General features: G+C 50.1%; 1 protein-coding gene across 11 annotated transcripts in view; it reads left to right on the top strand.

Annotated features, from left to right (window-relative positions):
* The window catches only part of JAKMIP1 (janus kinase and microtubule interacting protein 1), a 134,875-nt gene that overhangs the window by 9,353 nt on the left and 112,881 nt on the right, over window positions 1–12,641 (top strand). The window contains exon 2 of one of the 11 annotated variants that reach the window (XM_045998596.1): window positions 6,474–6,622. The exons of the other annotated variants lie outside the window; for them this stretch is intronic. The gene's annotated coding sequence lies outside the window, so the exon portion shown is untranslated. The remainder of the gene's footprint in view (window positions 1–6,473; window positions 6,623–12,641) is intronic. 11 annotated transcript variants of the gene reach the window in all.

Genomic DNA, 12,641 nt, shown 5'->3' with positions numbered 1-12,641 from the left:
GTTTTGCAGGGGCCATCTCGCATTGTCCTTGTTTTCCATACGCACACCTGCCTGCGGGTGCCCGGCATGGTCCTGCCTGCTAGGGTGGGAGGTTGAGAGTGCGGTGTGCTCCTAAAGAAGCAAAAGGAGCCGGAGAATAGTTAATGGGGGCGGGAACATCTTTGTTTCCCGCCCTCATTGGGCCCACACCACCTCAGTATTGCAGAATGAGGGAATTACCTGAGTAGAAATGGCAGTGGTAGGCATGCTCTGGCCACTCGGACAGTTGCTGATTACATATGAGGAGGGTGCCGACCTTAGCTGGGCTTTCAAAGCCCGGATGGTCTACTCCCAACTCCATTGCCGTTATTTATCTCAGTGGACCGTACCTGGCTGCTGAGCATTGCTCTTTCTTCCGGATCCTCCTTTTCCAGCTCCCTCTGCCTGAAAGGCTCCCCACCTCTCAACTATAACATCCTGCTTGCTCCATAGCCCAGCTGGGACGTCAGTTCCTCCGTTCTTCCTGGGCCTCCAGGAGAGAGTGCTTGATTACTCTGCAAATTCGGATTGAGTGGATGAAGTCACTGGCGCTGGATTAAGACAGGAATAGCCTGGAAGCAGAAGAATGGACCAAAGGGGCTGCTTCTGATCATCCCAACTGTGCTAGTATGGTGTGGCCTGCTCCTACCTCTCTCTCTTCCCACACCTTCCGTGGGGCATGTGTCCAGCTGCACCATCTGCCCACTGCTCCCAACGGAGCCAGGCTTCTGCACATACTTTTCCCTCGGGCGGATTTGCTGATTTCCTTTTCCTGTCCTCATCCACGCAGTGAACCTCTTCCACTTAGGATCCACCATTAGTCTTATTTCCTTCAGAAAATCTTCCTTGTTGTCCACCGCCCCCCCCCCCCCTTCCCCAGGCCAGGTCAGGCATGTCGCCGGGGCTTCTGCTGCCCTAAGCATCCCTCTGCCCCTGCCCTGGATGCAGTATTGCAGCTGTGAGTGACTTTTCTGACTTTTCCACTAGAAAGGAAGTCTTTAGAAGGTTCTGGGAGGCTTGAGATGCCCTCTGATTCCCAGGAGGCTTCCCAGAGCCTGGCTCAGGGTGGGCTGCACGGTAGGTGGTCAGTAGATTTCAGGCCTTTAGTCCCACAGATCCTGATAACCCTGAAATGGCAGTGCTGGGCGGAGCCCCAGCTGGGAGGTGGCTGGGTTGTCTCCGTTGCTTGTGTTGGGTCTGTTCTGTCCTTAACTAGCCTCACTCTACTCTCTGCAGCAGCCACTCCTTGTGACTATCCTGCGAGCCTTAGATACCCCAGTACTCAGACAGAAATACCCCAGTGGCCATGTTAGCCCAGAGAGGACATGGTGAAACTTCTTAGCTTCTTCATAAAGTCTCCTTCCCCCAAATCACCATCTCGTCTTCAGTCTAGGACAACAGATAGACGAGCAGGCTGTTCTTCAGAGTCCAAACATCTCCTGTTTACTGAAGGTTGTAGTTCTTGTTAAATTGTCCTGCTTTTTCCCTTTCTCCCAAAGCGGCACTTTGGAAGACATGACTTCTCTTGGGAAGGTGGCAGAACAGCTTCTAGGGCCGGGGCAGCGGGGTGAATGAGCTCATTGAGCCGGGCAGTAATTGGGTTCCTAAAGCAAGTCTGGGGTCCTTTCAAGCCAAGGTCTAGAGGTTGTTTTTGCCACCCAGATGCCTTATTGTGAACAAAGGCTTGGATGCCTACACATTGTGCCTAATCTGTTTAAACAGGCCAGTGGATTCTTTATTGACATTTATCTCTCCCTGGAGTCACCCAGGATGAGTCCCGTTGATGACAGCCTGGGCACTGTAGATCCCTTGAGTCTTCTGCAGGGGTGACTAAACCCAAATGCAAGCCACTTTGGACCAGAGACACAAGTGAGTCCTATTGTTGGGTAGGATATTGGAAATTGGGGGTGCTCCTGCCTGAAGATGTGGTGGGGTGCCAGGAGCCCCCAACCTCAGATGTTGGCAGATTATGAATTTGGGATTTCACAGTTCACAAGCACCTGAGTTGTAGCTTCCCTTCATGTTTGTTGATGAACCTGAGAACTTAGTAGAGAAACTAAGAGGTCCAGTGACCGGGAGGTTGGGGACATAAGTCACTCAGGCAGGAATGTGGGCTGATCAGTTTGGGATGGGGTCTTGACTGTCCATTGGGACAGGTACACAAGGGACATCGAGCAGAGACTCGTTAGCTTCTGTGCCAGGTCTGCAAGAGCAATACTATGGCATTTGAAAATACCCATGCCATGGGCTTTGTTGTGATTCCAACCACCCCTTTCCACTTCAGTTTGAAGTACTGATCTGTCACCCCACTTAGAGTTTCTCCACATCATGAAGTTGACTCCCAGATCATTGAGAGTGGCTTCATTCCTCCTGGTGGGCAGGTCAAATTGTAGCTTCAAATCCTCCAACTCAGAAAGCTGGTAGTAGACATTTCTTTAGATGGTGTCCCACAACTATCGGACAAATCACTGATGTGCTCCCGTTTGCTGGCACCAGAGAGAAAAAATCATGGTTGATTTGAAAACCAGCCGGGGGCACCTGGTTGGCTCAGTCAGTTAAGTGTTCAGCTCTTGTTTTTGGCTCAGATCATGATCTCAGGGTCATGAGTTTGAGCCCTGCATTGGGCTCCATGCTGGACATGGAGCCTACTTAAGATTCTCTCTCTCCCTCTCCCTCTGCCCACCCCCCTCCTGCTTGCAAGCACTCTCTCTCTCTCTTAAAGAAAGAAGGAAGGAAAGAAGAAAGGAAGGAAAAGGAAAGGAAAGAGGAAAGAAAAGAAAAGAAGCCATTAAAGAAACTAAAAATAGTCAGAGGGGTAATTTTGCTATGTGGATTAAAAACAATTAGTCTTTTGAAGTTCTTGCTCTACTTTTTATGCCAAACCCAGTGTCTGATTCACTTAATCCGAAAGAGTGTGGTAAAGGAGGAGCAGAGAAACCAAAAAGACATGAGGCACGTAGAAAACAATCAGTAAAAAGGCAGACATGAACTCAGCTATACAAATAGTAATGTTAAATAGAATAGCTCATGCTGCCCCATTTCCTGGAATGCCCATTCTTCTGCCCTCTCCACCCCCATCCCATCTCCTAAGTTTGCATCCTGCCCTTCCTACCTTCCATGAACATCTGCTTTAGCGAGCCACAATGAGGAGAGCAACTGATCAGAGCAATAGTTCTTCAAGTGGGGTCCTGGACCAGCAGCATCAGCACTCCCTGGGGGCATTTTAGAAATGCACCTTCTTAGGATCCAGCCTAAGCTACTGAATCAGAAACACTGGGTTGGGCCCTGGTAGCCTGCCTTTTAACAAATTCTCTGGAAAGTCCTGATACTCCCTCCAGTCTGAGAACCAGGGCAGGCAGGGCTGGTCCCCACTTATTCTGTACTTACACAGTCTGTCTATTGGGTCGCCACTGACATGGTTGACAACTGGCTGGTTCCCTCCAGTAGGCAGAAATCACCCCTGCCATCCCACTGAATCTGTAGCTGAACGTGGAGACCCTTGCTTCCTAAGGGCAGTTCCTAGAAGGCAGCTCTCTGTCCAGTGTGCACGCATTTCAAGCTGGTGCTCAAGGTGAAGAGTCTTGGCTTCTAGTGGTTTCCTGTGGAAGAAAGATGTCCTGGCCTTGCTTTTCTGTGCTCTCTCCCTCTTTGTGATGGATGTGGGCTCTAATCTCATTTCTAGGAAAGAGGGAAAGTGGCAGAGTGTGAACATCAGCCTGAGCCAGGAGTCCCAGGCTCAGATTCATGTCCTGCCCACCTGCTGCTGTAATGCCTTGCAGTGGTCCTTCCTCCCCAGGGTGGGAGTGCCTGCTGGGTGCTGGGCACTTTCTCTGCTCTCTTGAAGTGCACTGAGCAAGGATGATGATCATAGGTAATCACCAAACAATGCAATAGCCTTACCTCTCTCTGGATTTCTTTGCCCATTGTAAAATGAAAAGAATTCTTTTTTAATTTAACAGCTCTACCATAATATACCTGAATACACAAAACAGGGAAATGATGGTTTATTCCTGCATGTCTTTTTCTGACCCTAAACTTATAACACTTGCTGTAAGGTCAGTGCATGAGAACCCGTGAGGTTCTCAAAGTGAGGTCACTTTGATGAATATAACTTCTGAAATGAAAAATTGAGGGTGGTAGTTGGTTTTCACAACTGTGGCATCCTCAGTCTTGCCAGGATTTTGTTGTGGTTGTGGAATTAGTCTGTGTTTTGAGAATCCTTACATACCAAACTTGGAATTGGTAAGGGTTTGATTGGTCACTTGGCTTGCGATCTCAGGATGCCCTGTACTGGGGGTTGATGGGAGAGGCTGGGTATTCACCTGACAGCTCAGGTCCATGCAGTGGGGTCTGCAAAAGGTTAACATTTGGTGTGTTGCTCATTTGAACTTGTATGCTATCTTTGTAGTTTAAAGTGACTACACCTGAAAAGATAGAATCAAACATTTGTTGCTGTAGACCTCTGGCCTGCAAGCATCTTCAGGGAGCACCAAGGCTCCATGGAATGGGGTATGCAGTCCAGGCCCACAGTGCCACCTCCCAGCCCCCTGATGTGCTGATGGCTCTGCTTTGTTTCAGACACTGGCCACCATCCTCTCATAGGCGCCTGTGCCTATGTCGTTGTCGCGCACCCCTCAGTAACCATGTGTGGCTCATTGCAGGATCTCAAATTCCCAAGTGTCCCATGTTGCACAGTCCTGGGACTTGGGAAGGCAGAGCCTCCAGGACCATCACGGACAGAGCTGAGCTGCGTGGGAGGAAGCCCATGAGGGCCAGCCCTTGCCTCACCTTGAGTCTCTGGACAGATCCCATGTCCTCCCGGGAGGGCTGCAGGTCCTGACTGCCCATTCCTTCTGCCTAATGGCTCTTGAATTATTGGGTGTTTGGGGAAAACAGCAGTCATACCAAGAAAGGGTGATCTTTTCCTGAAATTACTCCTGGCTCTGTCTCTCCTCTGCGTAATGGGTTCCCCTGGGCCCGGGATGAAGCATACAATCCTTGTCATCACATCTGTGGCCTCTCTTGATGCTCTTGCTTTTACCGACTGTCCTCACCCAGGCTACCATCCCCAAATCACCATAGACAAGGAGCGGGGCACTAGAAGTGTATTTCTCATTGTTCTGGAGGCTGGGAAGTCCAAGGACAGGCTGCCAGTCAATTTTGATATGAGCTCTCTTCCTGCCTTCTTACTGTGTGTTCATGAGGGTGAAGAAGAGGGAGAAAGCAAGCTCCCTGTGTCTTATGAGGGCACTGACCCCACTGCCCTACCTTCATGACCTCATCTCACTCTAATCACTCCCCCGAAGACCTAATCTCCAAATACTATCACACCAGGGATTTGGGTTTCAACATAGGAATTTGGGTGGGGCACAAACATTCTGTCGGTGACACTGACCCCTCCCTGATGAACCCTGTACCTTCCTTGAACTTCTCAGACCCCCTTTTTTCCTCCTGACTCTGGGCTTCTGTGCTCTCTTCCTAGCAGTGCCTTTCTGCTACCTCTCCAGATGGCTTCAGGCTCACCTCCTTGGGTGCTTCCCTGCCCCCTCCCTGCCCTCCGCCTCTGCTGGGCCCTGCACATCTTTCTGTCACAGCCCTGACCACATTGTGGGGCTGTCCTCCTTCATTGTCTTTCTTGCTCACCGGCTGCAGCTCAGGACCCACGAGGGAGTCATATTTGAGGCTTCCGTGCCCAGCCTGGGGCCAACAAATGTCTACACCTGATAAGGTCATTGTTGACCATCTTCCTTCCTGGCTCATTTGGTACTAATCCGGCAGGGAGTATCCTGGCAGTAAGGACATCTCAGGCCAAGCAACCCAGCTCTGTAATTATGTCCCTCTTGGAGGACCTGATCTCTCCCTACCTGACTCAACCCCACCCTACCCCTGTCATTTCTAGAGTCACCTTTTTGAGAGGAGTGAGGACATAGGCTCTGTGTGCTCCACCAGCTTTGTGCACACAGCAGGTGCTTGGTTGGTGTCTGTCGAAGAGTGCCCCAGGCATTGCACACCACGTTGAGTGGCTGGTGTAGAAAGGATGTGGAAACCACAAACGAAGTTTGCTTGAGAGTCACTGGCTGCCCCTGCCCGTTCCTGGCAGTGTGATTACTTGTCAGCCTGGTGACTCATTTCAGAAACATTGTACAACAGAATTGTACAAAACAGAATTGTACAAACAGAAACAACCTGACACCTGGGGCCTTTTATGGGACTCCTTCAGGGGACTTTGTACATCATTAAAGAGGACCAGAGAGTTTGCCAAGAGCCGGCAAGTAGCAGTTGAAAGAGCAAAGGTAGGGACTTGAGCAAATCCATTACTCACTTTAAGCTGACATTTTGTCTCCATAAGATGAGAATCACATGTGTCTCTCCAGGACCTTGTGAGCACTGAGATTATGTGTGTAAAGCACGTGATGCCTGGTGGCTGCCCAGGGCTGGCACTCTTCTTTCCCCAGGTGTGCACAACAGCCGGGACTTAGCCCAGTGCTCAAGAAATGTACTTACCTGACCTCCCTTTGGACAAGGCAGTGTCCAGCCCATGCTTGGGGCTCTACGCTCAGGTCCTCCTGTAACACCTGTCGCTGGGAGTTACATAGCACAGCAGGTAAGGACATGGACACTGGAGCCAGACTGCCTGCTCGTCCTCACCTCCCTATTTGCTAGCCGGGTCCCCTTGGCCAAGTTACCTACCTCTTCCTGCTGGGACCCTAAAATGATGACCCTAATAATACCCATGTCTTAGGAATGTGGCGTAATAGATAATTATTACTAGTTTGGAGCAGTTTGTAGCACCCAGGAACGGTGGTATGTGTGGGGACTGTGGTTATTATTACTTGGCGCATGTTGTTTGAGTTATATTGCATTGTGTCTAATGGGAGAGGACGTGGGTGTTGCCAGGATGCTTTACTTCTCTTGCAGCTCAGGTATCAGTTCCCGTGGCTTGTTCCCATCTCAGATTTTCCCTCCCTTTCAGCATCTGTAAGATTTTACAGTGAAGGACTAGCAAAAACTCCACCGGCACAGAATGTTCTGGAAGAAGTTTCCTCATGTTCTTGTGAATGTTGATAACAGCTCTCAACCCTCTATTCGATGGGGATTTTGCAATGTGCGTTTTGAATGTGAGTAGCCATTTTATCAGAAATTGTTTGTTTGTGGGAGTGTTTGGTGGGAAATTGAAGCAGGTGGGTTTTTTGTTGATATTGGAAGCTCTTCATGAACTGGGATATTTTGAAACCATAGCTTTATGGAAGTGTTGAGGCTAATTCAGCGGTATTGAATTTGCTCTCAATATGCTTCGTTCTGGGAAGGCGATGGCACCGTGAGCCTGGCTGTTTCTCCCTAAAAACATGCATGGGTGCCTTCCAAGAGTGTGCCTGGCACGCTAAGTCCCGAGGATAGAAAATAAACTGACACAGTTCCTTGGGCAGCTGGGAAGTGGCCTTAGAGTCAGACAGACCTGGGTTCGAGTCCTGACTCTGCCCCTGACATACTGTGAACATCCCATAAGTGACTTCACATCTTCCAAAGGTGTCCCTTATCTGTCAAGTGGGGATGACACGGTGTTTTATACGTATTGAGGGTGGATTGAGATTGCCCAGCATAGAGCCAGCTCTTAGAAATGGCAGCTCTTGCCTTGACTGCTGCTTTTGGGTCTGGGGGCAGGAGCCTGACTTGGGGCTGCCATTGGGCCCCTTCTTTGCCTTTGTTCTCTGCCTGGCAGAAGGGGCAGAGTCAGTGTCCGCAGAGGAGATGCCTGTGTCTGAGGGCGAGAGAGGCCTGGTTTCCTGTGAGTTTGTGGCTTTGCAACATTGTTCCGTTGATGGCACCTGGAAGATGCCAAGGAGCAGGCGGTGGAGAATGGGGGCGCCACGCTGGGCTGGGCTTCCCGTCCTGGTGCAGGCAGTCGGCTTCTGGCTTCTGAGATGTTGCCTCTTCCAAGTCCCCCACCCCCGCCCCCTCCCGCCCCACACGGGTGCTTTATTTTACTCTCAAGCACCACGCAGGAGCTGGGAGGAAACCAGGCCCTCGGAGGTGGCGGGGGTGGCGGAGCCATGTAGCGGTCAGAGCAGGGGAGCCGTGGGGCCTCAGGATGAGAACTTGCCCTCACCCACACACAGCAGGGCCTTGCGGACAGGTTCAGGGAGGGCAGCCTGTCCTCCCAGAAGCAGTAGCTCCTTGTGGAGCCCACCCCCCGCTGCAAGATTTCATTGCATGAAAAAAGCAAAACATGTTTGAGAAGCACCCTCTGGTCTTTTTCCTTCCAGCACATTTGTGCACAAATTTCATATTTTGCTGGGGTCGCACTGTACCAACTTGGTAACCCGGCCTGCTTTTCAACACCATGGTGCGTTCTGGTGAGGATCTACTGGAATCCTCCGGGATAGTTCCAGCATCCCTGGAAGGGGGCGGGGTCAGAAAACGAAAGGGGGAGGGGGTCAGCGTGACTGCGCCGGCGGGAGGGGGGAGTGGGCGTGCCTGGAAGTGGCCTTAGCTGTGTGGGTGTGGCTTCGGCACCCAGGGCCTAGCTGACTTGCCTTGGCATGGGGAGGCCTGGCAGGGATGGGAGGAGAGGGCCGGCCCCCAGTGCAAGAAGCCTGGAGGCCTGATCGGAATCAGGTGATTCCCAGGACGCCAAAGGGGTGGTGGCCTTGATGTTGGAGGGATGCAGCCATTATGGTGTCCTGGGTGGGTCCGCCCGTCAGTCGGGGGAAGGGATTGCCTTAATTCCCTCAATCCGTGCCACAGCCTCAGGAGGCGGGAGAGCCTCGGCTCAGGTGACAGGACTTGGTGTAGGTCCTACAGGCAGTAAGGGAGGGAGCCAGGACTCCACACTGGATCTGACTGACAGGCTTTCTGGGGAGTCCCGGGCCTTCAGGGCAGGAATCTTGGCGATCATGGAGGGCTTCCTGGAGCAGGCGATGCTGTGGCGTATAAACCTTCACTAAGCTGAGTACAACACCAGGGTAGGAAGAGTCGGGGTTCCAGTGCTGCTGTCCTGCGTGCATTTGGATTAGACAACTTCCCTTGGCTTCCATCCCATCTGCACAATGGGGAAATGGCCCCAGATGGCCTCTTAACATGTCCCTTCCAAGTCTGGAGCTCACTACTTCTCTACATCATTGTTTGCTAAATATTTTTCCCTTTAGGAAGCCTGGTGTCTGACTACTGACACCCTCTCCCTTCCCAAACTCCCTTTGTGGCTTCAGGGAGCTAGTGGGTGTCCAGATGGGGGTCTCCATTCATGACAGCAAAGACTGTATCTTGCCCACCATTTTGAAAGACTCCAACTCCTTTGGGCCCCCCGGGCTGTGGATGCCGCTAAGAGATTGGGCCTGTAGGGGATATCACAAAGCAAGCCCTGGGACCTGACAGATCTGTGTTCAAATTCCTGGTCTTGCATGTTCAGTGAAAGCTTAGGCCCATCAGTCCACCTCCGAGAACCTCTGTTTCCCCGTTTATAAATGCGGAGGTATTCTCTTGCAGCCCTTAATTTTCTCAGCCCCACTGCCGGATTGAGTGGGTCAGGGTGACGAGGCACGGTGCTTCTCTTTGTTCCTGCAGTAAAACAGCCCAGCAGCTAGGAGTGATAAGGAACTTGGTGAATGTTTGGTGAGATTCAAAAATAGATCAAAATGTACAATGCTGCTTAACTCAAGCTTTAGGAATTCTTCCCTGTCCCCTGTACTTGGGCTCTAAGTCCTGTGTGGTTTTACCTCCTAAAATGTTACCTGTGGCTTGCCTCTGGCCTCTTCTCCCCTCACCAGAGGAGGAAACAGCTTCAGTGTTGTCTCTAACCCCAGGGAGCGCCCTCCAGAAAGCCCTCCGTGGGGACCCTGAGCAACTGGTCTGAAATGTACAGGTGTTTTGTTGACTGTTTCCTTTGCTGTGCAGAAGCTTTTGATCTTGATGAAGTCCCAAAAGTTCATTTTCGCTTTTGTTTCCTTGGCCTTTGGAGACATATCTTGAAAGAAGTTGCTGTGGCTGATATCGAAGAGGTTACTGCCTATGTTCTCCTCTAGGATTCTGATAGATTCCTGTCTCACGTTGAGGTCTTTTATCCATTTCGAGTTTATCTTTGTGTACGGTGTAAGAGAATGGTCGAGTTTCATTCTTCTACATATCGCTGTCCAGTTTTCCCAGCACCATTTATTGAAGAGACTGCCTTTTTTCCATTGAATATTTTTTCCTGTTTTGTCGAAGATTATTTCACCATAGAGTTGAGGGTCCATATCTGGACTCTCCACTCTGTTCCACTGGTCTATATGTCTGTTTTTATGCCAGTACCACACTGTCTTGGTGATCACAGCTTTGTAGTAAAGCTTGAAATCGGGTAACGTGATGGCGCCAGTTTTGTTTTTGTTTTTCAACATTTCCAAAGGCAACCCACGGAATGGGAGAAGATATTTGCAAATGACAGTACAGACAAAAGGTTGATATCCAGGATCTATAAAGAACTTCTCAAACTCAACACACACAAAACAGATAATCATATCCAAAAATGGGCAGAAGAGATGAACAGACACTTCTCCAATGAAGACATACAAATGGCTATCAGACACATGAAAAAATGTTCATCATCACTAGCCATCAGGGAGATTCAAATTAAAACCACATTGAGATACCACCTGACACCAGTTAGAATGGCCAAAATTAGCAAGACAGGAAACAACGTGTGTTGGAGAGGATGTGGAGAAAGGGGAACCCTCTTACACTGCTGGTGGGAATGCAAGTTGGTGCAGCCACTTTGGAGAACAGTGTGGAGATTCCTGAAGAAATTAAGAATAGAGCTTCCCTATGACCCTGCAATTGCACTGCTGGGTATTTACCCCAAAGATACAGATGTAGTGAAAAGAAGGGCCATCTGTACCCCAATGTTTATTGCAGCAATGGCCACGGTCGCCAAACTGTGGAAAGAACCAAGATGCCCTTCAACGGATGAATGGATAAGGAAGATGTGGTCCATATACACAATGGAGTATTATGCCTCCATCAGAAAGGATGAATACCCAACTTTTGTAGCAACATGGACAGGACTGGAAGAGATTATGCTGAGCGAAATAAGTCAAGCAGAGAGAGTCAAGTATCATATGGTCTCACTTATTTGTGGAGCATAACAAAGAACATGGAGGACATGGGGAGATGGAGAGGAGAGGGAGTTGAGGGAAACTGGAAGGGGAGATGAACCATGAGAGACTATGGACTCTGAAAAACAACCAGAGGGTTTTGAAGGGGCGGGGGGGTGGGTGGGAGGTTGAGGAACCAGGTGGTGGGTAATAGGGAGGGCACGTACTGCATGGAGCACTGGGTGTGATGCCAAAACAATGAACACTGTTACGCTGTAAATAAACAAATTTAAAAAAAAAATGAAATGTACAGGTGTCCCCTGGCAGAAACCTCTCCATGGCTCCCTGGTGTGCCTAAGGTCAAGTTCAAGCCCTTTAGGGATTTATATTCCTTCCTTCCTTCCACTAGACCTCCATTCACCTGAGGGCAGAACTGCCTTGTTCATCTCTGTATCTTGAGTGCTTGGGAAAGTATCTGGCGCTTAATAGGTTCTCAAGAAATGGTAAAGATGCTGTTTATTGTTTGTGGAGCAGAGTACCTCACCACTGTTAGGAATGTCGGTTGTGGTCCCGTGGATGTCAGTATTACTATCTCTTACATGGATGAAGAAGACAGGGATCTTGGCGGGATTCAAAATGAGCATTAAGTAAATACACGCTTATCCTTTTAACCTCTCTAAAGGGAGTTGTGGAGCATCTCTTGCTTTAATTGGAGACAAGAAGTCTGAGCCCTGAACCCAAAGTCTTTTCCAGGTTCAGAGACAGCCAAGGATTGGCCAGCATGGGGCAGGGGTGGTCAGATGCAGTGTCGGGTGGCGTCCATCTGCCTGGGCAGTGTGGGAATTCCCGCCCCGTGGCAGCCCCGTCGGCTGAGTCCTCAGCTGAAATCGGACCACCAGCTTTATCTTTATCATCTGTACGTGACGTATCTGCAATGTGAAATGCTTGTGGGACTCTTCATCACTGATATCTGCTGATTTCTAGTCATTAATAGTTTCCCACTGTGAGCATAAAACTGTACAAAAGTGATGAACGTCTTGAGAAAAGAACAAGAAAACGGCACTCACTTGTATTCCCGTCGCCCTTCCAACCACTGTCAGTATTCTTTCCAGCCTTGTCCTGAGGCAGCATGAACAAAATATTTTGCTTTTTATGTAGAAGGAAGGGAGCTCACTCATTTGTGCCCTGCTTCTGTCACTCCTGAGCTGAGTGACCTTGGGCAAGTTCTTCAACCTCTCGAACTTCCGTGGCCTCAGCGGTCCCCTAGAGAATTCATCTGCCTGCCACGGTTGCTGCTCTCTGATGGTTGGTTGGATGGGTGAGGAGAGTTGGAGTGGATCGGTGGTAAGGGGAAGTGGGGAACAGATGAGGAAGGGCCCCATTCAGGCCCAGGATCAAGGGACCCTGAATGAGTACTCTGCGTGGCTCAAGGTGACCATGGGTGAGAGGGTAGATGGGGGAACCTCATGGTGGGAGGGTGGGAAAAGTGGAGAGTGAAGGGGTGGCCAGTGGGGAGCACATTGTGGAGGGAGGCAGAAGAAACTGGTTCTCAGCAGGGAG

Source organism: Meles meles, chromosome 2, assembly GCF_922984935.1.
Source record: "Meles meles chromosome 2, mMelMel3.1 paternal haplotype, whole genome shotgun sequence".
NCBI classification, from domain to species: domain Eukaryota; kingdom Metazoa; phylum Chordata; class Mammalia; order Carnivora; family Mustelidae; genus Meles; species Meles meles.
The sequence above is the reverse complement of the archived record's forward strand: the minus strand, read 5'-3'. Positions and strand labels throughout refer to the sequence as shown.